This window comes from Zingiber officinale, chromosome 2B, assembly GCF_018446385.1.
Source record: "Zingiber officinale cultivar Zhangliang chromosome 2B, Zo_v1.1, whole genome shotgun sequence".
In the NCBI taxonomy this organism is placed as follows: Eukaryota; Viridiplantae; Streptophyta; class Magnoliopsida; order Zingiberales; family Zingiberaceae; genus Zingiber; species Zingiber officinale.
The window spans coordinates 101,014,382-101,041,181 of record NC_055989.1 but is presented as its reverse complement, the minus strand read 5'-3'; positions in this window follow the sequence as shown (position 1 = coordinate 101,041,181).

The following is a 26,800-nucleotide window of genomic DNA, read 5'->3' as shown; positions in this document are numbered from 1 at the left end:
TTTCACCATTACTTAGTATTGACAAAATATTACATTTTCAAAAATTTGGAATAATATCTTTTTATTAATAGTTTTTATTAATATTTTTATTAATATTTTATTATTTTTCTCGAAATTAGTGCAATACTATATTTTTTTCCAATACTGTTAATCCAAGACCAAGTCTTGGCACCACTTTTTAGTTTTCCATCTTCAGCATTCAATGATTCTTCAAGAAGGACGGAACCCCCACGAACCACCATCATACGATCAAGAAGATTTCAACTACTAGAAGTGATTAATGGAATGCTTCTTAGGAAGCTTAGATTTCGATTATGTGCTAATATTGAGAAAACCTTCTCAGAACTTGGAGCTGAACAAAAATGTAAGTAAAATTATTTATAATATTTTACCTAACAATGTTTTATGCAGACTAGAAAAGTACAAGAATGCATATGAGCTTTGGACACAATTGATCAAACTTCACGAGGAGCTGTTAGAGTTGGACGATCAAGTCGAAATCAAATCCAAACTTGAGTCAGATCCAACAGAAAAGCCTACTGAATTAGGGGTTGCGCTCAAGGTTAGTAATATTCACTAAAATACCCCTGCTAATAGTAGTTTAAAAAATATACATGTTAATTTAGATATTTTTGAAAATATATGTGAAAATAGTGTAGCTGACAATACTTGCAAATATACCCCTAAGATATTTTATAATAAAACAAATCTAATTAATTTAGAAAATTCAGAAAATCTGAAAATAATTAATAACCTTAAAAATTCAAATTTAAACCTAAACAAATATGAAAATTCAAATAATAATGATAAGGTCAATATTGATCTAGATAAAATTAATAAATTGTTTAGTATTCTAGACAATATAGGAAAATTCTATCCAAACCCAAGATAATTTAATTAACAAAAAATTAAGTTTTAAAGATAAGACTTATCTAATAAATTCCACTAATTATATTAACTTAAAAGGTAAAGAAAATATAAGGATAAAATTAAACACTCTGATAAAATCAAAAATTAATTTAACAAACTTAAAATTAAATGTTAAAGATAACATATTAAACAAAGATAATATATAAAATTCAAAATTAACAGTTAATAAAAGGTTAAAAGATAAACCTTTAAAGAAATATAATTTAAATAATTTGATTAATTCAAATTTAAAAATTAATAAAAATTCAATCATTAACGATCATCTATTAAATAAAGACAATTCAATTAACTTAATAAAATTAACATTGAAAGAAAATTCAAATATCAAATACACTCTTTTAAAGAAAGATAATTTGACCAATTTAATTAATTCAAAATTAAAAACTTAAATTTAAATTACAAATTAAACATTAAATCTTAACTAAAACTAAATTATAGAAAAAAAAATCTTAAAAGGAAAATCAATAATTTAGGGGAGGCTCCAGAATAGCTGGCATCTCCAAAAATAATTTACCCGACAAGGTAACCGAAACCAATCTACCCGATAGGGTAATTAGGACTAGAGTAAAAGGGCAAGGTTTAACTTGACCAACGGTACTGGTGAAGTTTTGGATGATAGTATGTTAGGGAAGCTTAGTCTATGCATGTCTAGGAAGATATGGCTTCGACCTGGTGCATTTGGCTAAGTGGAACTGACCGAAGCTACCCTCTATGGATCCTAACCAGTTAGACCAAAGTTTTGTATTAAGTTCAACGGATAGGACTATTTGGAAAACCTCGAAGGCATGGTTACTTTAATGATGTCCGAGTGACTCACCATAACCCAAAAGTTTATCCAAAGAATGTTTATTTGTTAAACCCAAAGTTAAACCTGAATCTAACACAAAGTTAAACCAAACCCTAAAATTGAACCTAATTCATCTCACAAAATTATAGAATTCCCTGATTGAAAACGTAGATCGGGTGAGATGACTAAGGAATCAATTAAAATTATAATTAAATTAAATTAAATTTTTAAAACATTATTATAAAAACTCCCTTAAAAATATTTCTAAAAAATAATTATAAAATTCTTTTTAAAATCTTTTAAAAATTATTATAAAACTCCCTTAAAAATCTTTTTTAAAAATTATTATAGAACTCCTTTAAAAATCTTTAAAAAATTATTTTAAAAACTCTTTTAAAAATTATTTAATTTTTTTAAAAATTATTTAAAAACTCTTTTAAAAATTCTTTAAAAAACTCTTTTAAAAATTATTTTTAAAACTCTTTTAAAAATTATTAATTTTTTTTAAAAAAAAATTATTTAAAAATTATTTAAAAACTCTTTTAAAAATTATTTTAAAAATTCTTTAAAAAACTCTTTTAAAAATTATTTAAAAACTCTTTTAAAAATTCTTTTAATTATTTAAAAACTTTTTATTTTAAAAATTATTTAAAAATTTTTTTAAAAAATATTTTAAAAAAACTCTTTTAAAAACTCTTTTAAAAATTATTTTAAACTCTTTTAAAAATTATTTTAAAATCTCTCTTAAAAATTATTTAAAAAAACTTTAAATCATTTTGAAAAATTCTTTTAAATATTATTTTTCACTTTAATAAAATTTTGTTAACTTAAAAAAAGTATATATTTTTATAGATTATTTTAACTTTAAAAATTATTATTTAGACTTTAAACTTATTTTTAACCTTAAACATTATTTTAACCTTAAAATTATTTTTAAACTTAATTTAACTTAACTTAAAATTAAACTTAAATTAACTACTAATATTAATTTAAATCTAAAATCAAAACTGAATTAAACGTATATTAATTTCCATTAACAAATTATAAAAATTATTTTAAAATCATTTTAAACACTATTTTAGAAATCCTGTTAGAAATATCTTTAAGTTATCTTTCTTATAACTTAAAGGATAAGAGATATTTTTTAAAGCAAAATTTCTAATTATTTAACTCCCCCAATTTCCCCTATTCGAGTTCTAAATGTCTTTAAAAATATTTAGAAATGCTATAGAAATATTCTAGAGATTTTTAGAAATTTTTACGTAATTTTTGGAGGTCGTTTGGTATTTTTACTAAACAAAAGAAGTTTCAAAAAATAATGTCCAAGCCGAGATTCGAACAGTGGACCTCGGACTCGAACCGAGCCTTAACCGGATCCAGCTAGCCAACTGTTCAGCAGGCGTTTTCTGATCAAATAGGAAATGAAATTTATTTAAGGGTTAGCAGAGAACAAATTACCTAGGTTATAAAGAGAGGACTTGAGTGATTTTCGAAAAACCTAAACTTCTCCTCTCCTCTCTCGCGACGGCGCCGGCTCTCTCGGGCGGAAACAGAGCCGAATCTAGGGCTCGTCTCCAGCGGCCGGCGAGGACTTTTTCCGACGAGATCTCCACACCTTCGTGATCCCCTCGTCGAGAAGAACAAGTAGATACCAAGAGATCGTTGAGGAAACAACTTCTCCGAACCCTAGCAGCCCTTTCTCTTCGGTTGTAAGTCCAAGAACCCAAAGTAAGTGCTTCTCACCTGCGGTAGGAGTAGCTTTCGGGGTTTTGTTTGCATTTTTGTTGTTGTGTAATGAACAAGAGAAGCCCTTCATCCTAGCATATTGTCTAGATTTCAACCTTTGCTCTAGCAATTCAGTTTGAGCTTTGGTTCAAGTCCTTTTGTTGTTTTTTGTAAGAGCACGGACAGAATTTTTGATGGTTTTCCTTGATTGTTACAGCATGCTTATTTAGATGTATTTACCTTACATTTCAAGCAAGTCTAAGTAGTTATGTTTCCTTCAAGTCACGACATGATTAAAGGATTGTTAAGATTCAAAAAATAAATTAGTTTTACAAGCTTGCTATTTGGAATCTGTTGCTGCCGTGGGCCTGACCAAACTTATTTCATATGACCATGTAGTCTTTAAATTACTATTGAGTTTGTTTTGAATATATACAGATATATATATCAGTGTCATATGGTTTTAGAATCTCTTGCATAATGTATATATGTGAGAAGTACAAGCAAAGCAAGACCAAGGTCACAAATTAATCCTGAATTCCAAAATTTAGAATCAAAGCACACTAAGTGCTTAAATAAATGCCAAGGTATTTTATTATAAGAAGTATTTAAAGATAAAAAGTATTTTACTTTTAAAGGGCATGTACCGGACACAAGGTCCAAGGGATGGGCTCCAAGATGCCCCTAGGCACAAGGCCTAGAAGTATCTTAGTAGCTACCTCGATTCTTATTAAGAATGCGCGCAAAGTGGTACAATGCCGGGCCCAAGAGAAGTTGATTATTATTTTAAAGTATAAGAGTATAAGTTGGGGAACAAATGAAACAGTTTCTTTCATCTAAGTTGCAATTTTGGCAAGTTAAATCTATTGTTTCCTTTTAGAGATGCATGATTTAGTGTTAGTTGCTACTTTCATGTGGAATATGCATTTCCTGCTTTCTTTTATGCACATGCATTTCTTATCGAGTTTTGTGAGTAGATAGCACTTACTAAGCTTTTAGCTTATAGATACTACTTTCCTCCTACTGCAGATATAGGTAAAGATAAAAGGAAAAGCTAAAGTGATATAAAGGAAGGCGGCAAGGAGACGTCGATGGTGTGTGTGGTGGCTGATATGGAAACTTGGGACCTTGCTAAGAAATTTCTGCAAGTTAATTTCTGCAAGTTAATTTAATTAGTTTCCTTCTTAAATAATTAGGAGAATTTAGAGAAATATATATTCTTACTCCTTCTGTTTTGCTGATTAGAGGTGTCCTTAACAGTATTTGGTTTTGTTTTAATTGCTCTTTTGTTATGGTTAAGTGCTGCTTGGAATTTCTGCAGTAGGTGCTTCTTTCGGACTGTTCAGATTAAATGATGCTGTGATTGTTTTGTTTTTTTCGAGAATGCTGTTAGCCACTGCCATGTATGTTAGTTTCATTATTGACATGCTAGTTGTTTGTCCGAGTTCGATTTTTATATAAAAAGTTCATATCCGATTCTCAGTTTGCAAATCACAGTTAGAAGTGCGAAATGGTATGTTCAGTTGCATTAGATTCTGTTATAGCATGGAATGTCTGCAGTAAGATCAGTTTCTGTGATCAGCAAGTTTTATTTCAGTAAATTGATTGTTTACCTTGTATTGCTGAAACGTTTTCTTGGTACTGCTTAATTTAATTCGGACTGGCAATTTCTGAAGTCGAGTCTCTTTGAAATTTTATTATGAATGCATGCGAATCTTGTATAGCAGAAATCTGATGTGTAATCAGTAGTATGCAAGTAGTAAATTTGGAAGTTGCTGGAATTTTTTTTTTCTTCCCATTACAATGACAGCATGCATTACAGATTTTTCCTTTATGTTGTTGCCTTGAAACTTAAATACAGTAGTTTTAAAATCTCAGAATGAATCACTACATTCTTTTAATAGATATAGAGGCATGTTCTGGTATGCTCCCAATAGTTTAAAGTATCTCTAGTATTAGAGTAAGTAGTACCAGATTCGTGAAGTTAGTAGAAACAGTAGCGGTCACCCTCAGAGTAGTAGTAAGGAGGGTGGTCGTTACAGTTGGTATCAGAGCAGTTCCCATTCTCCAGCATCACACACACATCAGCATCATCCTTGCCGTCTTCAAGTAAAAAAGTATTTAAGTTTTTCCTTTTATGCTTCTTTATTATTTGCAGTATGGAGAAATTGCTTATATGTGATTTAGTAAGATAGAAGTTTTGTTTCTCTTTATTCATACATATGTATGTTTAGAAAGGATTATGTTTAGAATGGATAGAGAAGATATCAAGTCTTTTTCTCTGTCTAACTAGATGTCAAGAAGAGGACGTCCCCGTACCGCTCGTACTGTGGACCGAGCACAGGAGAATGAATAGCCCAGAGTAGCTAAACTGAATCTCTCTGAAGTTGTTGCTCAACTTCAGAGACAGGTGGCAGAGCAGCAGCAAGTGATTATCAATCTGATGGCGAATCAGTAGCCAGTCCCTCCCACTCCTCCAACAGTAACTGTGGAGACTCCAGTGGTAACTGAGGTTCCACCAGCTGCCCAAGGAGTCGTCACACCATCCCAGAGACAAGAAGCCTACCTCATACAGTGGCTGAAACTGAAACCAGAGAGCTTCTCAGGCACGACTGAGCTTGGTTCAAAACACTGGAGAGCACCATGGAGTTTCTTAACTGGCCAGAAGTCGAGAAGGTCAAGTGTGCCTCCTTCTGCCTGACTGGAGACGCACGCATGTGGTGGGAGAGAGTCAAGAGCAAGAGGGCAGTCAATAAGATGAGATGGATTGATTTTGAGACAGAGTTCTACGACGAGTTCTTCCGCCAAAGGATCGCCAATAAGCACTACGAGGAGTTTATGGAGTTCAGACAGGGTGATCTGACAGTGGAGGAAGCAGTTAAAAGATTCAACAGGCTAGCTCGTCTCTGCCCAGAACTAGTAAGTACAGAGAAGGAGCGAGTCAGACTAATGCTCAGAATGCTGAAGCCTGTGATATCACTTAATGTGAGTAGTGGAGCTCATCAGCCCCTGACTGGAGAAGAGTTGGTTAGTAGAGCCTTAGTAGCTAAGCATTACCTGAACAGCATGAAGGCACAACAAGAGCAGCACAAGCCAATCAAGATAGAAACCAAGACTGGGGGAAGTCAGAAACCCTAGTTAAATAATCAGAACTGGAAAGGCAAGGGTACTAAAAGAAAGCAGTGGAATTCAGGGAGTAACCAGAAGGGAGGACCAGAAAACAAGCAGACTAATTTCCCTCCCTGCTCCAAATGTGGGAGAACACATCCAGGAGCCTGTCTTTTGGGTAAGACTGGATGTTATTCTTGTGGTCAGGAATGACACATGGCTAAAGAGTGTCCTAACAAGTTCAAAACACCTCAGCCACAGCCAATACAATATGGAGCCAAGTCTCAACTACATTATATGCCTGCAACTCTGGATGGACCTCAGATCAGTCAAGGAAGGTTGGAAGCTCCACCAGTTCCAGCCAATGCCAGAGTATTCTCCCTCACTAAAGAGGAAGCTGCTAGTGCCTCCACGGTCGTAACAGGTCAAGTAGTTATTTTTCAGCGTATAGCTACTGCACTATTTGATACTGGGACGACCCATTCTTTTGTATCCATACCTTTTGCCAAAGAATTACAGGTACCTACAGAAAGCATGAATTCTAAGTTCCTAACAACCCTACCTTCTGGGGAAGTCATGGAATCCAGTCAGTGGCTTCGGTCTGTACCAGTCAGAATTTCAGACCGAGAGCTATGGATTTCGATATCATTTTTGGCATGGATTTCCTCAGCAAGTACAGTGCTTCAGTGGACTGTTGCAGAAGGAAAATAATCTTTAGTCCAGAAGGTGAATAATCCTTTGAATTTACAGGAGTGCCAAAGAGGAAGACCCAGAAATTCCTCTCTTCCCTCACAGCTCACCAGATGTTAGCTAAAGGATGCGCTGGTTTTCTTGCATCTATTGTGAGTACAGAAGAAGAGGAAAGACCCAAGCAAGAGGAAGTTCGGGTAGTCTGTGAGTATCCAGAGGTATTCCCAGAAGAGCTACCTGGACTACCTCCCCATAGGGAAGTGGAGTTTGAGATTGAACTAGTTCCTGGTACCGGTCCAATTTCAAAAGCTCCATACCGCATGTCTCCAGCGGAGTTGAAAGAGTTGCAAGAACAACTTCAGGAGCTGCTTGACAAAGGCTTCATTCGCCCTTGTCACTCACCATGGGGAGCCCCTGTGTTTTTTGTCAAGAAGAAGGATGGATCTATGCGGATGTGCATAGATTATAGAGCTCTGAATCAAGTGACCATCAAGAACAAGTATCCACTGCCCAGGATCGATGATTTATTTGATCAATTGAAAGGGGCAACAGTGTTCTCCAAGATAGATCTGCGCTCTGGGTATCATCAGTTGAAAGTGAAGGAGAGTGATATACCCAAAATAGCTTTCAGGACCAGATACGGACACTAAGAATTCGTAGTCATGCCTTTTGGTGTGACTAATGCACCTGCAGTCTTCATGGACTTGATGAATAGAGTGTTCAGAGAATACCTTGACAAGTTTGTCATTGTGTTCATCGACGACATTCTAGTCTATTCCAGAACTTCGGAGGAGCATGACACGCACTTGAGAATAGTCCTGCAGACCCTTCAGCAAAAGCAACTCTATGCTAAATTCTCAAAGTGCGAGTTCTGGTTGGAGCAGGTGGCGTTTCTAGGGCACATCGTTTCTAAAGAAGGCATTCAAGTGGATCCAGCCAAAGTAGAAGCGGTCAGCAACTGGAAGAGACCCAAGAATGCCAGGGAAATCAGAAGCTTCCTTGGTTTAGCTGGGTACTACAGGAAATTCGTGGAAGACTTTTCCAGAATAGCCTCTCCACTTACAGCCCTCACCAGGAAGAACAAGAAGTTTGAATGGTCAGATAAATGTGAGCAGAGTTTTCAAGAACTCAAGAAGAGATTGACCAGTGCTCCCATTCTGACTGTTCCAGAGAGTGACAAGAGTTTTGACATCTACAGTGATGCTTCCAAGATGGGCTTAGGAGCTGTACTCATGCAGGAAGGAAAAGTTATAGCTTATGCTTCCAGACAACTCAAAGACTACGAGAAGAACTATCCCACTCATGATCTAGAGCTGGCAGTTGTGGTCTTTGCACTGAAACTCTGGCGACACTACTTGTATGGAGTCCAGTGCAGAATCTTCACAGACCATCAGAGTCTTAAGTACTTCTTCACTCAGAAGGACTTAAACATGAGACAGCGCAGGTGGCTAGAGTTGGTCAAAGATTATGACTGTGAAATCCTCTACCACCCAGGTAAAGCTAATAAAGTGGCAGATGCACTAAGCAGAAAATCCAGTGCATCCCTGATGTCCTTGTCATCATTAGCCCTGCCACTACAGAAGGAGTTGTCAGATTTCGGACTTGAAATTATTTATGGGCAACTCTCTGCATTGACCTTAGAGTCAACCCTGCTTGAGGATATACAGAGAAAGCAAAGTGAAGATCCTGATATCCAAAAGATTAAGCAAGGGATACGAGAAGAAGAAAATTCCGAATTTCGAGTATCAGACAGTGGAATTCTTTATCAGGGAAGTCGCCTTTGTGTTCCCAATGATGAAGAGATGAGAAAGAAAATTTTAGAAGAAGCTCACAGTACACCGTACTCTATGCATCCTGGTTCCACCAAGATGTATCAAGATCTGAAACAGAGGTTCTGGTGGTCTGGACTCAAAAGAGATGTAACTAAATATGTCAGTACCTGCCTGACATGCCAGAGAGTCAAAGCAGAACACCAGAGACCAGGAGGGATGCTACAACCTCTTTCAATACCAGAGTAGAAGTGAGAAGACATATCCATGGACTTTATAACAGGTCTCCCAAGAACTACGAATGAATATGATGCAATATGGGTAATAGTGGATAGATTGACCAAGTCTGCCCATTTTCTAGCCATCAAGGTGTCCCACTCTATAGAGTGGTTGGCACAGTTATATGTTAAGGAGGTGATCAGACTTCATGAAATTCCCAAATCTATTGTTTCTGATAGAGATGGACGCTTCACCTCTCACTTTTGGGAGTGTGTCCAGAATGCATTAGGCACCAAACTCAAGTTCAGCACAGCCTTCCATCCTCTGACTGATGGACAGACAGAGCGAGTAAACCAGATCCTAGAAGATATGCTTAGGGCATGTGCACTAGATTTTAAAGGCAGTTGGTGCAAGTATCTGTGCTTAGCTGAGTTTGCCTACAACAATAACTATCAGGCTACCATCAAGATGGCACCATATGAGGCGCTGTATGGCAGAAAGTGCAGATCACCTATATGCTGGCAAGAAGCAGGTGAAAGAAAGGAAATGGAAGTAGAGATGGGCATTCAGACAGAGCTGATAGATGAGACCACTCAGGCCATCCAGAAGATCAGACAAAGAATTGAGGTTGGCCAGAGTAGACAGAAAAGCTATGCTGACACACACCGAAGGCCACTGGAATTTCAAGTAGGAGATTCAGTTTTTCTCAAAGTTGCTCCTATGAAGGAAGTGATGAGATTTGGCAAAAAGGGCAAATTAAGTCCTCGCTATGTAGGACCTTACCTGATTACAGACAGGATTGGGAAGGTAGCTTACAAGCTGGACTTACCACAAGACATGTCAGCCATACACAATGTATTTCATGTCTCTATGCTAAAGAAGTGCATTCACGATCCTAGCCAAGTGATTCAGCCTCAGACAGTGCAGATCCAAGAGGATCTTAGCTACGAGAGCAGACCTACACAGATAGTGGACAGAGCAGTCAAGAGACTAAGAAACAAAGAAGTGCCACTAGTGAAGGTTATCTGGCAGAACCAGAAGCACGAGGAAGTCACTTGGGAGCGTGAGGACAGTATGAGACGGAAATATCCAGAGCTATTCTAAGTTCGAGGACGAACTTTTAATAAGGTATGGGGGATTGTAACGACCCAATTTTCCCTATTCGAGTTCTAAATGTCTTTAAAAATATTTAGAAATGCTATAGAAATATTCTAGAAATTTTTAGAAATTTTTAGAGTATTTTTACGTAATTTTTGGAGGTCGTTTGGTATTTTTACTAAACGAAAGAAGTTTCAAAAAATAATGTCCAAGCCGAGATTCGAACAGTGGACCTCGGACTCGAACCGAGCCTTAATCGAATCCAGCTAGCCAACTGTTCAGCAGGCGTTTTCTGATCAAATAGGAAACGAAATTTATTTAAGGGTTAGCAGAGAACAAATTACCTAGGTTATAAAGAGAGGACTTGAGTGATTTTCGAAAAACCTAAACTTCTCCTCTCCTCTCTCGCGACGGCGCCGGCTCTCTTGGGCGGAAACAGAGCCGAATCTAGGGCTCGTCTCCAGCGGCCGGCGAGGACTTTTTCCGACGAGATCTCCACACCTTCGTGATCCCCTCGTCGAGAAGAATAAGTAGATACCAAGAGATCGTTGAGGAAACAACTTCTCCGAACCCTAGCAGCCCTTTCTCTTCGGTTGTAAGTCCAAGAACCCAAAGTAAGTGCTTCTCACCTGCGGTAGGAGTAGCTTTCGGGGTTTTGTTTGCATTTTTGTTGTTGTGTAATGAACAAGAGCAGCCCTTCATCCTAGCATATTGTCTAGATTTCAACCTTTGCTCTAGCAATTCGGTTTGAGCTTTGGTTCAAGTCCTTTTGTTGTTTTTTTTAAGAGCACGGACAGAATTTTTGATGGTTTTCCTTGATTGTTACAGCATGCTTATTTAGATGTATTTACCTTACATTTCAAGCATATCTAAGTAGTTATGTTTCCTTCAAGTCACGACATGATTAAAGGATTGTTAAGATTCAAAAAATAAATTAGTTTTACAAGCTTGCTATTTGGAATCTGTTGATGTCGTGGGCCTGACCAAACTTATTTCATATGACCATGTAGTCTTTAAATTACTATTGAGTTTGTTTTGAATATATACAGATATATATATCAGTGGCATATGGTTTTAGAATCTCTTGCATAATGTATATATGTGAGAAGTATAAGCAAAGCAAGACCAAGGTCACAAATTGATCCTGAATTTAGAATCAAAGCACACTAAGTGCTTAAATAAATGCCAAGGTATTTTATTATAAGAAGTATTTAAAGATAAAAAGTATTTTACTTTTAAAGGGCATGTACCGGACACAAGGTCCAAGGGATGGGCTCCAAGATGCCCCTAGGCACAAGGCCTAGAAGTATCTTAGTAGCTACCTCGATTCTTATTAAGAATGCGCGCAAAGTGGTACAATGCCGGGCCCAAGAGAAGTTGATTATTATTTTAAAGTATAAGAGTATAAGTTGGGGAACAAATGGAACAGTTTCTTTCATCTAAGTTGCAATTTTGGCAAGTTAAATCTATTGTTTCCTTTTAGAGATGCATGATTTAGTGTTAGTTGCTACTTTCATGTGGAATATGCATTTCCTGCTTTCTTTTATGCACATGCATTTCTTATCGAGTTTTGTGAGTAGATAGCACTTACTAAGCTTTTAGCTTATAGATACTACTTTCCTCCTACTGCAGATATAGGTAAAGATAAAAGGAAAAGCTAAAGTGATATAAAGGAAGGCGGCAAGGAGACGTCGATGGTGTGTGTGGTGGCTGATATGGAAACTTGGGACCTTGCTAAGAAATTTCTGCAAGTTAATTTAATTAGTTTCCTTCTTAAATAATTAGGAGAATTTAGAGAAATACATATTCTTACTCCTTCTGTTTTGCTGATTAGAGGTGTCCTTAACAGTATTTGGTTTTGTTTTAATTGCTCTTTTGTTATGGTTAAGTGCTGCTTGGAATTTCTGCAGTAGGTGCTTCTTTTGGACTATTCAGATTAAATGGTGCTGTGATTGTTTTGTTTTTTTTGAGAATGCTGTTAGTCACTGCCATGTATGTTAGTTTCATTGTTGACATGCTAGTTGTTTGTCCGAGTTTGATTTTTATATAAGAAGTTCATATCCGATTCTCAGTTTGCAAATCACAGTTAGAAGTGTGAAATGGTATGTTCAGTTGCATTAGATTCTGTTATAGCATGGAATGTCTGCAGTAAGATCAGTTTCTGTGATCAGCAAGTTTTATTTCAGTAAATTGATTGTTTACCTTGTATTGTTGAAACGTTTTCTTGGTACTGCTTAATTTAATTCGGACTAGCAATTTCTGAAGTCGAGTCTCTTTGAAATTTTATTATGAATGCATGCGAATCTTATATAGTAGAAATCTGATGTGTAACCAGTAGTATGCAAGTAGTAAATTTGGAAGTTGCTGGAATTTTTTTTTTCTTCCCATTACAATGGCAGCATGCATTACAGATTTTTCCTTTATGTTGTTGCCTTGAAACTTAGGTACAGTAGTTTTAAAATCTCAGAATGAATCACTACATTCTTTTAATAGATATAGAGGCATGTTCTGGTATGCTCCCAATAGTTTAAAGTATCTCTAGTATTAGAGTAAGTAGTACCAGATTCGTGAAGTTAGTAGAAACAGTAGCGGTCACCCTCAGAGTAGTAGTAAGGAGGGTGGTCGTTACATCAAAGGGAGAGGGTTAGGTGGTTAAGTTAGCTAAAACAAATTGAAAATAAAAACTAACTTAAAAATCTGTTAATGTTTGTTTCACTTGCATTTAACACTAACTTAACCAAGTTGTCATTCCATCAAAAAGGGGGAGATTGTTGGTGCGGTTAGCACTAACAGTCTAACCCAAGTTTTGATGAATGACAAAATAGGTTAAGTTAGTTTTGTTATTGCTTTAACACTCTGACCGAGTGTGCAGGAAAAGTCCAGACAGGTCGACGGGCTGACATGATGTCTGGCACGAAGCCCAGCTAGGTCGATGGGCCAACCGGATAGCTGGCACGAAGTCCAAATGGATCGATGGGCTGATCGAACGTTTGGCACGAAGTCTAGCTAGGTCGACGGGCTGACCGGATAGCTGGCACGAAGTCCAGACGAGTAGAAGGGCTGACCTGACGTCTGGCAGGTAAGTAGAGGTAAGTCACTAGAGGGGAGTGACTGTGAGGACGCGTTCCCAGAAAGGGAACTTAGGCGCCGATCCGACTTAGAACCATTTCGAAACTCTAAGTCGAGATCTTTACTAGATTCCGATCTCGGAGAGACGGAATCTAATTAATACTCTTTCTGTTAAACTATGAACTGTGTTAATAATCTATTTTATAGGAGATATAAATACCTCGGACTAACTTTTTCTTGTACGAAGGAAGTTGCTGGAAATCAAGGTCCGGGCGCTCGGAAAGTACCCGGGCGCTCGGAGGTCCTGGCGCCCGGGAGGTACCCGGGCGCTCGGAGGCAAAGTCTTATCCCCAACGTCGCTGTGCCACATGGAGTTCGTTGGTTGGCTCGGTTACGTCACTTCAGGGCGCCCCGAAGGGCTACGGGCGCCCCGAACCTCCTATATAAGGAGGGTCAAGGCTGGAGCTAAAGGAACAACAAAAGATTCGATCTCTGGTGCTCCTGCGACGCTGCTGACAACACTCTACTTTTTTAGTCTTATTTTTCTTGTCAGTATTGCTTATTTTCATTAGCTTTCTTGTACTTTAAATTGTAAACAAATACTTCGAATTGCTAGTGAATTGCTCATCGAAAGCACCCTTGTGTGCGGGCCTTGGAGTAGGAGTCGACACAGACTCTGAACCAAATAAAAATCACTTGTGTTAGCCTTGCTCTTTTCTTGCTTATTCTTTTTCCGTTGTGCTTACTATTTACAACCTTTTAAAATCACTATTCACCCCCCCCCTCTAGCAAAACTCACGATCCAACAGTCTCCAGTGACTTCTTCAAAGTTGTGGAGCAGTTCCTTAGCTTATTGCAGCAAACATGTCTGGTGGCTCCAGTATCGATCCACCATTGCCGCAGGTTTGAACCGATCAGGTTCAGCTCAGAGACCACAGCGCAGAGGTCGTCCATTTCTGATCCTTCGTTCAGGTTGGTCTCCTACTTCTTCTTCTGCTTCCTACACTCCGAAGATTTGTGACCCACTCGGTCACAGTTGAAGCACTTCCCAGAGAACTTCTTTTTGTTGATGCCTCCTCTAGGTCCCATCTTGGAAGATTTAGGGTTCTTCCGTTTTGAACTTTGACCGTGCTCGACCATGTTGGCTTTTATAGTAGCCTGAGAGAACAGTTTTCTCTCTAAACTCTTGTTGTCTTCTTCGATGCGAAGTCAAACAATGAGTTCCTCTACATTCATCTCCTTCCACTTGTGCTTCAGGTAGTTCTTGAAATCCTTCCAGCCGGGAGGCAGCTTCTCAATGATAGTAGTCACCTGGAATGTTTCACTCAGAACCATCCCTTCTGAGTGGATCTCGTGCACGATCACCTGAAGCTCCTGGACTTTGTTGATCACCGTCTTGGAGTTAACCATTTTGTAGTCCAGGAATCGACCCACGATGAACTTCTTTACCCCTGCATCCTCTGTCTTGTATTTCTTGTCCAGGGACTCCCACAGCTCCTTAGCCGTTCTCTTTATGCTATACACAGCGTACAACGAGTCGGCAAGGCAGTTGAGGATGTAGTTTCGGCAGAGGAACTCAGAATGAGTCCATGGCTCCACTGTACTGATGTTTGCCCATCAGCATCCTCAACATGCTTGGGAGGGTCCTCGGTCAAGAACCGAGCTAGGTTGGCGTGGTCAAGTAGAAGAACATCTTCTGCTTCCACCTCTTGAAGTTCAGTCCACTAAACTTCTCTGGCTTTTCCCCGTGGTTGATTGACACAGTTCTAATCGAGGTGGAGGGGGCCTGCACGTGTTGAGTCTGTTGCACCTCAACATTCCATTCTGTGGACATCTCAACAGAATCGAGTCTATTTCAAGATTGTTGGACACAAACAATCTGTTGCCGGAGATATACAGGATATTAGCTGAATTTAAACTGCTCTGAATTAAATTCAACTAACAGTCGAGATGACCTAAGCGGATAATCTCAGGCTGCCAGCAGGGGCTGGTTTCTGCTACGAGTCGAAGAATTACCGAGCAAGAAGATCTGCTTCACCCGACCTGTCTGTCTGTCCGCCCGACACCAGATCGCCTGGCCTACCTCTCACCAGGCATGTCGACCCGCTCAGTCAGTCTTTTTGCTCGGTCAGCCTTTCTGATCTGCTGTGCCCGCTCGTACTGCTCGGCCGATCATCCCGTTTTGTCAACACTATGCAGACTGCCTTCATCACCTGGCAGAAATCAGCGCCTGCTGGTAGCCTGAGATCCTCTGCTCAGGTCATCTCTATTGTAAGTTGAATATAAATTCTATGTAATTTTAAATTTACCTAAGTCCCAAAATCTCCGGCAACAGATTATTTTTTTTCAACAGCAACCTCTTCCTTCCTTTGATTAGATTTAGTATGTTTGACTTTATGTGTTAAGCTTAGCTATGAGGCTATGTTTGGTGATAGGTAATTACCCTTGTAATGTAATCAAGATTATATTACAAAGTTGATTACTTTTTGTACATGTTTAAAGTTGTAATGTAATACAATCTGACTTTTGTAATCTAAATTACAAGGCCAACAACATATAACCCAATTACATTCCGAGCATATCCTCTTTCTATCCCCTATCTCCTTCTCTTCTTCTTCCTTTACATTCTCTTTGTTTACATTTTCTACTCGGCCAACGTCTTTCTCTCCACCATCTCTTGCCCCACTTTCACATCTGACAACTCCTCCTCCATCCACCTCTCCTCGACCTACTCCTATAATCAGATGACGAAGAGATTATATCCTCCTCCTGTACCGACAACCTTGGCGAAAATCGTGACCAACCTACAACACATTGTGTTCGGCATCACCTCCTCTGCCAAGCTCTGGGAGTGTCGTAGGGAGTATATCAAGTTATCGTGGCACCCCCGCCAAATGTACGGGTTTGTGTGGCTCGACTGATGCGTTAAAGATTTTGACTTCTCCTCAACTCGTGCCACCTCTCGCATAGTCGGTCTCCGTTTCCTCTTCGACAACCCCACCGGTCTCAACCCCACAGGCGTCATTCAACAGTCCATCTTCTAAGAGGCCAACAAGATGTGGATGGTATCCGTCGCATGGGGCTCCGTGCTAATGTCGCAGGGAATGAACTTGCCGTGGGAGATGGAGATGCTGGTACAGACCTTCCTCAACTGGTACTGATGTGCCGACTACACTGCTTACACCTTCAACACTCGCCCTGTGGCACGTCACCCCTACCAACATCCTTTTGTGTACTACCTCTCGGCCTCTCACTACGATGGAGCCCGTTGGACCATTGTAACAGTGTACGACCGACACCGGGACAAGTAACAAGCGTGTCGGTGGCGGATTCCAAACCTCTTTTCGTTGGTGGACCATGTCATTGTCTACCAGAAGGATGACCCTGACCTTGGGACAAAGTAATTAATTAATAATTACATTCCTTATAAAAAATAATGAATAATATAATCATCTTTGTAATCAAAGATTACATTCATAATATATATACCAAATATAGTAATATAATATTAATTATATTATATTACAAATTTAATTATATTACTCTTAATCAAACATAACCTGAGTGTTTGATTTTATATTTGGGTTTGCATGACTTTGGTATTTCAATTTCTATGTTAAACTTATGCTTGGTGTTTTAACTATGCATGTTCAATTAACTTCTTGTTTAATTAGCATTGTTTTTACATTACCTATTTATTATAAATTATTAATCATGCTTAAATATATTCTTGCACGTTATATTTATGTTTTGTGTGCATTTCTATTTACTTACGCATTTCCAAATGACTTGTCCATTTCATATTCATATTTGCCTTAAAAATTATTATTTTGAAAAGTTTGGTTTACTTGTGTGTTACTCGTGCGTCAAAGTGGGAAAAGATGGAGTTGGTCAAAGTCGGTTTTAAGGTTAAAGTTTTTTTTATGTAATATGTTTTCTTAATTTTAAATTAGATGGTCAAATATGAGAAATTATTAGTGCATGTAACACTAACACAAGATAATTAAATCTATGTTTCAATGATGACAAAAAAATTTAAAGTTAAGCTATGAGAATTTGATTTGAGTGTTGAGTGTGTAGGTTACTTAACAAAGAAAGCTCTATTAGATGAGGAGGACTAAACATTAGGTAAAGTCTTAGTAGATCAGGAAGAATAGACACCCAACAGAGAAAGATCAGATGGGTTGACAAACAAGACATTTGATAGGAAACACTTAGTGGGTCAACAGAATTGGACATAAAGTAGGAGGAAATCCTAGTAGGTCGATCGGATATTAAGCAAATAAAGTCTAAATGAGTCAACTAGATTAGACGTTTGGCCAAGCAAGTAAGGTAAGTTCAAGAGAGGTCCTTATGAACAAAAGGTTGTGAGGAAAGTCTTATACCTTGGGGTAAGAGTAATTCCACAACTGGGTGATGATCTGACAATTTTAACTGTCAAAAATAGAGCATGCATTTTGCTTGACATGTTTTTATTGTACTAACTTTGTTTTGCAGAAAATATATTTTCGATCGACTGAAAGGTATGTTTGAATGATCAAACGATTCGGGTGACCAAACAAGTGAGTTCAATTGATCGATATATGAGGTGGTATATTGAGTTAACATGGCATCAGTTGATTGGAGCATACTGCATGGTGGTGTTGAACAATCTGTCGAAAATATTAGAAAAAATTATTAAATTGAAATTACTAAATCAAATCAGTCTTATCTATTGAGAGGCTTGAGCGAATTATCTCAAGATGCTAGTGGGGATGGTTCTGCCAAGTGTTGTCGAGTTGGGATGAATACTCCCAAGTGTTGCTGAGTTGGAAATTAAGTCGCTTGAGAAGTTGTCGAGTGCAGCCGACTCGAGATGTGTTCTCCTGAGTGGATTCCGAGGGGAAGCATAATGCTTCAGAGTGGCTCTGGGTGGATCTCCCTAGTGGAAGTCGAGAGGATGACGAGTAAAACACCGAGTAGCGTATGTCGAATGAAACACTGAGTCGGTAAATGAAGATATCGAGTTGGGAAAAGATACTGAGGCTTGCTTTTAAATAGTTTCTTTAAAATAGATTCACTCCACCTCCAGCACAGTAAATCATGATCGCTACCAAGCACTGGTAGAACCAACCATTACTACTATTTGGTTCTTTCACTTGGGAAAACTTTACCTCGATCGGTCCAACATTCGACACAACAGGTTGTGCTCACACACGAATCAACTTGGTTCAGTGTAATTTGGGTCCTGGATTTGCATCCCCCTTATGTACCCACAAGTGAGAGAGAGTCTCTCCCCATATGTTTGTTCACATCATCTATGTATATGCAATAATTTAAACCAATAAAACTAACATGAGATTTTCAATGTGGGACTAAAGTCTCATTCACAATGAAATCTCATTTTTCCTTTTCACCTCTTTTCCATTCACATTTCTAACAATTTCTCACATGAATGGAAACAAGGTATGTGATAACATTCAACAGTTGAGTCCAATATAGGATAGGTAAGTTTTATCTTTTGAACCTTCCCTTGTGAAAATCTATTTGCTTACTGGCTGATAGTAGACACGATGTTCTTAAATTGTTCTGTCGTTTAATATAACTTAGTTCTCATAAGTATATTCATTCTTGGTCATGAACATGCCTGATTCTATAAGAAGTTCTAAGAATTGTGTCTCCAATTCTCTTCGAAGTGACTCAACTTCTTTCTTATATAGGTGATCCCTTAAGGAGCTGATAAAGAAGAATACCTACGGATAAAAAAGGAGCAAGTTGACTTCGTGGTAAATGGTAAAGTAAAATTCCATCTACTAAGCATTCTACCACCAAGAAGTCAACTAGATTGGAGCCTACGAGTCAACCAAAGAGCTCTAGGAGAAATTTCTAGAGTTGCACAAAGGGACCTCGGAGGCCAAACTCGCAAGGTGAGATCTACTCCGGAACCAACTCAGCAATCTCAAAATGGAAGAAGGTGAAACAGTCGCACATCTATACTCAAAGATCAAGGAGTTGATCACCAGACTCACGAATCTAAGAGAAATGGTAACAAACCAAGATTCATTAAGGTACGCTTTAAATGCATTTCCGAAAACATTCGAGTGGACATCCATAGTTGACTCTTTTTACATCTCTAAGGATCTCGAGGTGAGTACATTGAAAAATCTGTTTTCTACTTTTGAACTTCACAAATCGGTTAGTGTAATCGACCTTTAGGGTTTCGAGGTTTAACAATATACCTATGTCTGGTCAGTTTGACAAATAGTTGATCCAAACAAGACTTTATATTTGGAAGAGAGAAGTCTAGTCAGGACTAGATGACTAGCAAGGGTAAATCCTAACCTAAGGATAGGCAGGTGAGAAGTCTCCTGAATGACTAGTCCTAATTAAAGATTAGGTAAGGGGAAGTCCTAGTGAGTGAAGCTAGGAAATGGAAGTCCTAGTAAGTGAAACTAGGCCCTAGTGAGTGAAGGTAGGTAGTAGAAGTCCTAGTGAGTGAAGTCGAACCCTAGTGAGTGAAGATAGGTAGTGGAAGTCCTAGTGAGTGAAGCCGGGCCCTAGTGAGTGAAGCTAGGTAGTAGAAGTCCTGGTGAGTGAAGTCGGGCCCTAGTGAGTGAAGCTAGGTAGTGGAAGTCCTGGTGAGTGAAGTTGGACCCTAGTGAGTGAAGTTAGGTGGTGGAAGTCTTGGTGAGTGAAGCCATGTAATGGAAGTCCTAGTAAGTGAAACTAGCAACCCTAAGGGGAGGCAACCTAGGTAATATGTGACCAACTGGTTTTTGATCGACCGCGCGTGGTCAACCAGACCAGTGAATTATTAATAATGCTAACACGGTTTTTCTTTATCATTTTATATCGATTGTGCTAACTCAGTATTGCAAGCAAGTCTTAGTAGATCAGCTTGGTCAGATACTAAATAAGGCTAGAGAAAGTCCAAAAAGTTCTGAAGGACCAGATGTTTGGCAGATAAGTGAAGGTAAGTCATTGGAGGAGAGTGACTCAGTGAGGGTATATCCCAGTTGAGGGGAAAATAGATGTCGGTACAGCTTAGGTCCATTTGAAAATCTAAGTTGAGACCTTGACTAGATCTTGGTCTTGAGGAGACAGGATCTAATTACTACTACTATCTTATTGTGCTAATTTGTTTTGCAGGATAAACATATTTTTATTTGCTTGGACTAACTCATTTTTGCAGAAAAAAGATGGCTAGAAAAAGGGTGGTCCGAGCGCCCAGAAGGGGTCTGGGCACCTGGAGCTGGTTCGGGCACCCGAAGCTGGTCCGGGATCCCAGACCAGCTTTTCCTGGGCGGACTGGCAGGTACCCAGGTAGTCCGGGTTCCCGAGGTTGGTCCAGGCACCCGGACTAGAAAAATCATTCCGAATTTGAGTTGGAACACGACGACTGGTCGTACCCATGTCAATGGTCCAGACGCCCGAAGGGGGGCTGGGCGCTCAGAAGTGGATAAACTTGATGGATCAAGTTTCAACAAGAGATCGCCATGTCAGTAGTGGTCCAGGTGCCCAGAGGGGTTGCAGGCACCTAGAATGGGCCTATATAAAGGCCTTCGACCCATACGACTATTATTCTGGCATGCTGCTCTGGAAAAGTTCCTCCGACAATCGACGATCACTATCTATTTATTTTCTTATAGTTCTTGTACTTAAATTTTGTAATCATTCGAACTATTAGTGGATTGCCCAACGAAAATGTTCGACCAGTGCGGGCCTTGGAGTAGGAGTCGTCGAAGACTCCGAACTAAGTAAAAAACTACTTGTGTTAGCGCTTGGTTTTTCTTTCTCCTTTCCTTCTCCTTATTTTTATTTCCACTGCGTAACTTATTATTAATCACAATTTTTGACGATCACTATTCACCCCCCTCTAGCGTCTTTACAATCCAACAAGTAGCATCATAGCAAAGTTTTACTCTGGATTAGGGCAACCACCAATCAAGCCGGGGGGGTGGGGGACTGTTTTTATTTATTTTCGGATTCCAATTTTTCATAATTTATTTGACTTTGTAAAACTTACCTCTTCAAATAACTCTTTCTTGTTCGGTTTTGACTCGACGTTGGTGCAACACCACTCAAGTCCTCAATATTTATTTTTACCTTAAGTACTACTACTCCAAGATCTAGTCTTGGTAACTCTTCCCCTTTATCTTTTGTGTGCAAGATCTTTTCACATAAATGGCTCAAGGCGAAGGACGAAATATTCATGAACCTCCACTATATGAAATGAATTACTTTAGGATACGGAAGTATCAAATGGAGTGCTTCATTTTGATGGGCGACTTCGACTGTGGGATAGCGTTGAAGAGATCTACCCAAAATTTGGAAGCAAACCAAAAGGTAATTAGTTTAATTTCAAAATTATTACTTAATAAAATCATATGTAGAATTAGAGAATTCAAATATACCTATGACTTTTGGACCTGGATAAATGAACTTCACGAGGATTTGTCACAACTGGAAGATCAAGTCAAAATCGAGCTTGAATCTAAGTTTGAATCCTTAGAGTCATCCCAGAGTCATACTCAAAATCAAATATAGGAGAATTAGATCAAACTAGTTTCATGGCATTAATAGCTAAGGAGGAGGCAGAAGGATCTTAATATGAGTCAGAACAAAAGTCAAAATCCAAATTTGATTCAAAAGATAAATTAGTAAATTTAAATGTTAAAGATCATATAATATGCTTTAAATGCAGTGAAAGAGAGCACCATTTATAAGACTTAAACTACACAACCAGAGGCAAAGGAGAAATCAATACCAAAAGTCTAGAAAGGGAATGAGCACATCCAATGTTTCAAGTGTAGACAGATGGGTCACTACAAATATCAATGCACAAAAAGAAGGCCCAAGGATTTAGAAGGAGCAAAGTTTAGTAAGTGTACAGTACATGAAAATCCTTTTTTTTTCTACACATGGTAATAACTTAGATAATCATTATTGCACTAGTTTAGATTTTCCTCAATAATTAGATATGCATGCTCAACCAAATAAATTAACTAATAAAAACCTAAACAATAATTTAGAAGACAATTCTTTATTTTTTAAAAATTCATATTCGAGGTTTAGGAAATTAGAAAAATAAAATAATATTTTAAAAATAAAATTTATAAACTAGAAAAGATAATTAATAATCTCACCAAATCATTAAATCTAGACTCGGAGCCAAATCTAAAATCAAGATTTAATCAAGTATCTTTTGATTATGGAATTAATTAATAAATATAATAACAAACCTAATCTAAATAAGAAACACAAATTAAAAGTCATAAAATCTAGATTTAACTCAATTAAAATAATTAAAAACTTAAATTGAACATAAAGTACAATTAATTGAACCTCAACTGAAAGTTAATTGATCTTAACTAAAAATTGATTAAGCTTAAACTTAAAAGGAAGTTTAATAATTCAAGGGAAAATGTCAAACTAGTTGGCACCTCTAAAATAATAGTTTTCCCAACTAGTTAATTAAAATTAGCTTAATTAGAAATAAAAGTTTAACTTGACAAATAATACTGGAGAAGTTTTGGATGATAGTAAGTTAGGAAAACTCTATCTATACATATCTAGAAAGATATGACTTCTGTAAGATACAATAATTAAATAATAAGTGTTATTGGAGAAATGAACTAATTGATTTTTTGGGGAATTTTTAGAAATTTTTTTAGATTTTAACGGAGGTCGCATGACATGTTTTAAGAGGATAAATCTATTAGGCAAGGAGAAAGTATGTTTGGAATACCCATTTTAATTAGTGAGATAATAGGGGAGCAACCATATTAAGGTAAGCTATGTGTGAAGATTTAGTTGCATTGTTGTGATGGATTAGCGGATATGAGTTTGTATCAAATTATGTTGGAGATTTTGTAATCTATTGTTGCTTGGATAATTAGTGATTAGTGGATTTAGAAGGATTTATAATGAGATTTGATTAGTAATTGATTGGTGAAAATTAAGGAGTTTATTGGTGGATTAAGGATGGACTTATTATCTAATTGGATTTGGATTATTAGGTGGAATTAAAAATGATTACCTAATCAAATTAGGATTGAGTTTTGGGTTTAGCTAGTTGTTGTATATGTGATTAGCTAAACTGTACATCATATGATTTACAGGGTTTTGATTCAAGACGAGCGTCACAATGTGGGATTGTTTAGCATGATCGACAGATTAAGACAGATACATCTTACCTTGATTCTTTAGTTTTTTGACCTTAGTGCATGAGCTATATTTGGATAGTAACTATATTTACTTTAACTCCACTCGTATTTTTCCTGAGCTTGATACTTATCCACTTGATCTTTGGATAATTGATTTGATGTCTATACAGTCTCTCGTTGCCATCTATGCTATTCAGTAGATACTAGATACCATGTTTACTTGCTTTGATTGATATTTATTTACATACCTTATTGAGCATGCTGGCTTCCTATAACATACCTGATTTCTATTTATATATATATGATGACTGTTTCATCTTGTGCATCATATCATTGCATGTATGTTAACAATAAATTCTCTCTTATGGTCGAGAGAGTCATTGACCAGCGTCGCACACTCGACCACTCATGGGTAGTGGTAGCTGGAGTAGATTCCGCTTGTCCTGTCGTGCTCCCACTCGGTCACTCATGGGTAGTGGCGGCTGGAGATGCAAGCAATAGGGACCCCGTGCTACTTAGCTATTCAACTATTATGCAAACTGTCCACTTGGTCACTCAAGAGTAGTGTCAGCTAGAGTGTCGTACAGTTGTCATGAATTCAGCCTCTCAACCATACATGGGTCGTCATGTAGAGGGGTGGGCGGGGTGACCATCCATTCATACGCTATTGTTGTTAATTGCTTACTTATGCAGTTCTTTTGTTGTATCAATGTGATATGCTTACATATGTTGAGTTATATACCTGTTGCATATGGTTTGACACTGGCTTATTTATTGGTAGTATGTATATACCTCACATGTTACCTTGTAGTATGAGCAGTACTATTGCAAATCCTTACTACCCCAGACTTTCTATTACTAGCTTAGTATATGAGTTCAGGTATGGATATTTATTATGGTTTCATTGTAGTTCATGTTACTTTTCCCTATGAGATTGTATACCTTTGAATCTCTCTCTCTCTCTCTATATATATATATATATATGCACTATCTGTCTATCAATCCCTTGTTAATCGAGAGATTTTTTTCTATTATTGCTTCCATTCACATTATTGGCTTTGGACTTGTTCGTGTATATTTATCTTTTGTATGGAATTTAGCTTTATGGCTTCCTGTAATTATGGTGATGTGGTTGTGTCAAGTTGGGTTGACTCGCAGTTAGTTATTTTGTGATTTTGCATTGGTTATTTTGTGACTTCCGCTATGTTTTGTTACAGCCGTGTGAGCTACTTATTATACAACTGTGTGATTATGCTCTTTTTGTTCTAGCCGTGTGAGCTGTGTATATAATTGTATAGTTGTGTATGTTCCAACCGTGTGGACTGTTGTTGATAGCTTATGAGTAGCCTTATGGCATTGTATACATGTTTTATTTGTCATTACTACAGGGGAGGTGTTGTCCGATTTTCATCGGACAACCTTACCCACGGGGCGTGACAACTTCGACCTAGTGCATTTGTCTTAATGAAACTAACTGAAACTATCCTTTACTAATCCTAACTGGTTAGACCAAAATTTTGTATTAAGTTTAGTGGGAATGATTATTTGGAAAATTTTGAAGGCTTGGTTACACTGATGATGTTCAGGTGACTCACTACAGCTTAAACGTTTATCCAAAGAATGTCTGCTTATTGAACTCAAAACTAAACTTAAATCTAACACAACTTAAACTAAACCCTGAAATTCAACTTAACTTATCTCGCAAAATTATAGGATTCTCTTGATTAAAAATATAAATCGGGTGAAATGAATAAAAATTAAGTTTAAAATTAAATAAAATTAAATTGAATTTAAAGAAAAATTAGTTAACATATTACATTAAATCATTTAAAAAATTATTTTAAAAATCCTTTAAAAATTATTTTAAAAATCTTTTTAAAAATTATTTTAAGAATCCTTCAAAAAATCATTTTAAAAAAATCCTTTAAAATTCCTTTTCAAAATTATTTTAAAAAATCCTTTTAAAAATTATTTTAATTTAAAAAAAATACTTAAAAAATCCTTTAAAAATTATTTTAAGGATCCTCTTAAAAATCATTTTAAAAAATCCCTTTAAAAATTATTTTAAAATCCTTAAGAATCCTTTTTAAAATCATTTTAAAAATCCCTTTAAAAATTATTTTAAAAATCATTTGAAAAATTTTCTTTTAAAAATCATTTTAAAAATCCATTAAAAGTCATTTTAAAAATCATTTAAAAATAATTTTAAATCCTTTAAAAGTTATTTTAAAAACTATTTTAAAAAATCCTTTAAAAATTATTTTAATCATTAATTAAATACAGTTAAACCTAAACTTTACTTAAATTAAGTAAATAAATTAACTTAAATTTAAATCCTAATTTAAACTAACTTAAATTTAACTTAAGTTAATTCTAATTAAATCTTAATATTAAATCAATCAATTAACTTAATTTTAATTAGTAACTAATATATTAATCTGAAAACAATTTTAACTTGTTTGTTAATTTAAAATTGATTAAATTATATTAAATTATAGCTAATCCCAATTAATAAGTTAATCAGCTAGTAACTCAATCTTAACCTAATAACAAATCAATCAACTTGCTCTAATTTAACTAAATCATTTAATACGAAAAAAATCATAAAATGTACTTAAATACAACCCGAGATTAATTTTAAATTCTATTTCAAAATTCAAAATAATTAAGTAATCCATGACTAATTAATTACTCATGACTTTAATTAATCAAACTTAATTCTTAATTAATTTTAGATTATATAAGTTAGAATTTTTAATCCAAAATAAATTAAAAATCAAATTATGTATACCTTAGACAATACATATTAAGCATCTCTCTAAACACATAAGATTATCATATTTTAAAATCTAGAATGATTGAGATGCTAGGAAAATAAAATTGAGTCATGCTTACAATTACTTATATAGGTGATTAATATGAGTTTCCTAAGAAAGTGTTAGGTTAAGGGGGAGACTTATTTGAAAGACGATTTTTTTGAAAATTCACCTTCAAACTTTTGATAAAATAATTTCAACATAAATTTTTCAAAATCCTTGTGAAAATTCCTTTTTGAAAAATACTTTTTGATAAACTTTTGAAATTATTCTGAAACACCTTTTTGAAAATCTCTTAGGTACTCTTTTTGATCTGGATTAACCCTTAGATATATAGGAAGTTTTCCTTGTAATTAACAAGGATTCCTAAGAGTGTGTCAAGTTAAGGAGGAGTCCTAATTGAAAGATTAAACATAATTTTTAAAATTCCTTCAAAAATTAGTT